The sequence below is a fragment of the Bombus pyrosoma genome, linkage group LG1 (genome assembly GCF_014825855.1).
Source record: "Bombus pyrosoma isolate SC7728 linkage group LG1, ASM1482585v1, whole genome shotgun sequence".
Classification (NCBI taxonomy): Eukaryota; Metazoa; Arthropoda; class Insecta; order Hymenoptera; family Apidae; genus Bombus; species Bombus pyrosoma.
Genome location: NC_057770.1, coordinates 2,636,565 through 2,640,675, shown reverse-complemented (window position 1 = coordinate 2,640,675; position 4,111 = coordinate 2,636,565).

Sequence of the window (4,111 nt, the reverse complement as noted above, 5' to 3'; positions counted from 1 at the left end):
CGTCGTATATGCGCCTCCGACTTCGAAACGCGCAAGTGGGGGTCCAATGTTACCAGGGTACGCAACGACGCCAGGGGCCCCTACCAGAGGCCGCCGCCGAGACTCGTCACCCGTAACTCCACCTTCCACCTCCCACCTGACTCAGCCGCTCACGGGGAAACGTTCAGGGCTCCCTGCCGTGATCAGGTGTATCCGGGGAATTGTTTCGACGCACCCTTTCGCCGGCGACGCTGTTCTCGCCAAGGGACCGTCGCGTCGTCGAGCATTGGAATGTTGCAGCATCCGTCGTGGAGCAGGGTTTTGCGTCTCTGCCGTCCTCCGGCACCATGGAACTCCATTTATCTGAACTTGTCGCCAGACGGTTTATACAACTGCAGTTCGTATAATAGCAGTTCACCCATTTCTTTCGCTAGCTACCTGTTAGTTTTCGTCCATTAGGTAGGAGCTCGGCTTCAGTTAATTAGGAAGGCAAATTTCGTCCCAATAAATGGAATTCTACGATATCGCTTTCGTTGATCAAAGAGCTACTTTCTATAAAAGAAGTGGAACTCCGCTCGTATGAATTTGTCGAAAGTGGAGTCGATCTCGATGGTAGACTCGTACGTAGAAGCACCTGCGAGAAAGAGAATTTAGATGCATTTAGGTATTCGTCGATTGTCGTTGGTCTGATTCGAAGATTTTAAGTATTCTTCGCGACGATCTGTATAGGTCTGTTTAAAATCAATCGGTTGTCCAGGGACGTTGAAGAGCAAAGGGTTACGTCTGACGTCAATTAGAGTCACGGAAGCGGCTTTGAATAGGCAATTAATTTCGGATATCTATGTATAGAACCTTTGTAACCAAGCAATACGAACATAGCTCGCTATACCAATGTAATTATATTAGTAGCTTGTAAAGCGAACAGCGATCGGCGCTCTTTCTCGCCTTCGAAGAACGATGATTGCGCTGTTCAGAAGCCACATCGATCAACTCTATAAATAAACATTTAGGATTTACCATCATTTACATCATTTTCTTGGGATGACCGAACTTATGGCAGCAAGTCGTTTATTTCCAGAGAATTGAACATCCACCATGTACCTACTTATGCGAAGAAATAAAGAAATTAATAAAAATCCGGGCTGCGTCAGTTTGGCTTCTGCGAGGCTGAATCACGCTATCGTGACCGATCGTTGGCCAAAAGTTCGATTTTCTGTCGGCGAAACTATGTTCGTGGACTGTTTCAGTGGGTCGTACGGCAATTAACCGTCGTATTTCCTAAATACATCGGCGGATCGGTAAGGAGTTTAGGTACCAACGAATGACACTTGTAAATGGCCACGATAGCGCAGCAACGACAGGCTCGGATGGTTGCAAAGTGATACGCGCTGGTACCGGAACCCGCGAAATGAATAGTCCGCATAATTACACGCGGTTACCTCTGCTTCAGGTCGATATTTCCATCCAAGTTATCGGTGTCATCGGACACGAGGCATTTATCGCGGCGATTCGCGAGCGTGTACGCGTAACGTCGTAACGCGTCGATGACAATCGATACGACATACATTTTACCTCGGTGTGCAATTCGACCATGACCTCGAAACAATTGTCCCATTCTTTCGATACGATCTACCGCCATCGTTGCGTCGCGTCGTTAGTTGGTATCGTTTCAAAACATGGAAAAGAAGGTGACCAGCCGAGATCCTAACATTGACCTAGTCGTCCAACTATAGTAGTATAAATCCAATGGATAAATCATAATCGGACTACTTTACTTACATGTCTCTACTATAATTAAGTTAACCGCGTGTATGTTTGAAATCTTCCGTAATATGTTTCAAGTTGGTCCGATAGAATTCAAGACAAAGTTCATATAATAGGATTTCATATAATAGGATTTCGCTTCTAGATCAGTGGATTCAATCGGCAGAATTTCGTTTAATTGGACGGCGACTAAAATTTCGTTCAAACAATGGAGTTTTGCTGTAGCGTCACTTTCCACTTGCTTTCGATCGAGTACGTGGATTCAATTTTTGCGCTATTAGCTAGTTCTCCGAAAATGCCCACGCAGTCCGCGGAACATCGAATAACGTCGAACAAATCGTCAGATATAATACAATTATCTTTCGATTTATTTTTTGGCAGGATCGATAAACATAGGTGTATAATTTATCGCAGTTAATTTCGTTGGAATTATCCTACATTACATAACGGTAGATTTTATCCGTAATGATTGATCAGTTGCTAATATTCTTGCTAATTCGACCACATCATTGGTACTCGTATAAAACTTCAAGCAGGAAGAGAAAAAAAGTCGAATAAAATTGAGAAGCTGGTCAATCGGAAACCGGTATGACGTGTTTCTCGATCTAGCTTGCTAGATTCGCCGCTTATGAATGAAAGAACCTTATAGGTTCCGCCTGTTTTCCTCTTTCTCTCCAGCGTAGGATATTTCGGGGTCGAGTGAGTAATAAGCCGATGATTAATTTTGTCATTCCCATTGAGCAACATCGATCGCGAGCCAAAGAGATTACCTGGCAGTGGTTTGTTCGCTCAAGGAAAACACGACCAGTGGCGCTTGTTGCTTTAAACAGAACTGCATGTTATTTGAAAGATTATGGCAGGCGACGTATCTTCGTCATGAGTGAGTTTTGATACTTGCGGTTTACGTCAGTCCTGTCTCATCTTCGACAATGAGAATGTAGCTGCACCTGTACGCAGCTATAATCATGGTATTTGCACACTCGGTGACCTTGTAGGTATCCGTATCGCTCTACGGAGCCTTGAACTTGCACGCTGAAGAATCTGGTACGAACATGGAAGAAGATCGAGTCGATCCACTTGCTTCTCGTGTGTCTTCGTTCTCAACGAAACGCGGTTGGCTACTAGATTTTCGTTGTTTAACGATCGTCCTTTTATAGATTACGTAATTCTATCAAAGTATCGTACGAGTTTCTCAGGAGCCTAAAACGACACCGGACATAGGATAACCGTGAAAAAATAACTGGCTTGCATTCATAAATTTATTTACGGCAAAAACACGACATAATTAACGATGAGTTGCGAGACAAATTAAAAAAAAAATAACTTCTCCCTGTTATTCAATTTTCGAGTCGATCAACGTGACTTCCGAGTGACACATATCGTTCTTTCGTATTTCTTTCTTAGGTAATTTTTTCCTGCAGGTAATGGCATTAATCGACGATAAAAAGAACGATTTATCTGTGACACGTTGCTATGGACGATCCATTGAATTTATCTTAGTGGAGGAGAAAAGTGATCGACTGGAAAAATTCTAACATTATTGTTAATTACTCGGTCATGAAGAAAATGGCAGAAAGAAGAAACCTTCGGATGTACAACCCCCTCGCGTGTCTTAAAATCGACCGACATCACGCTCTTTTTACCGATAACCATTAACATGGCTCTCGAACGTGAAATTACACTGCGAGTTCAACCTTCTCGCAAGGTTAAGCGCAAAATCGTCTGACGGGCGGCGGGATTCTTCTACTTGTCCGGCGGTTGCATCGCTGCTGCTCGAAGGCGATTATCCGTAATGGCGTTTCAGCGAAGGCAACAATTGCCAAGACAAGCACACTGATCACGCTTATCGTTCCTTAATTCCTATGAAATCTCGCGCGTTATGCAACCTAGTGCCGCCTTCTCGTCGACCGAGGAATTTTTTTTTTCTTGCGCGTGGACGCGCTTGACCGAGACGAGCTGTTTAAGGTCAATGTCGAGGTGAATCGATCCAACATATCCAACATTCGATATTCGATCGAATTCGAACATCGATTCGCATTAACATGCAGTGATATTTACGAGAAACAGGAAACCCGGTAACGAGGAAACTACCATCGCTGCGAGCTCATCTTATTACGCACGCACCACAGTCTAGTCGATGTGCTCGTGCAACATCCTGATCGGAATCTTCGTTTCCACGTGTACGTGGTATGGGATAAAATAAACCCAACAAATGCTAGATATATTCGATATCGCGTGGTAATGAACGTTGGGGTGCTCGTACAATGTTAACGACGTTATTAAGCAATAATGTTAGTCGATGAAGAACAGGTTTAGGTTTGTACCTGAGGTTAAACCTCGTAGGTTTAGGCTTTGTACAATTCATTTA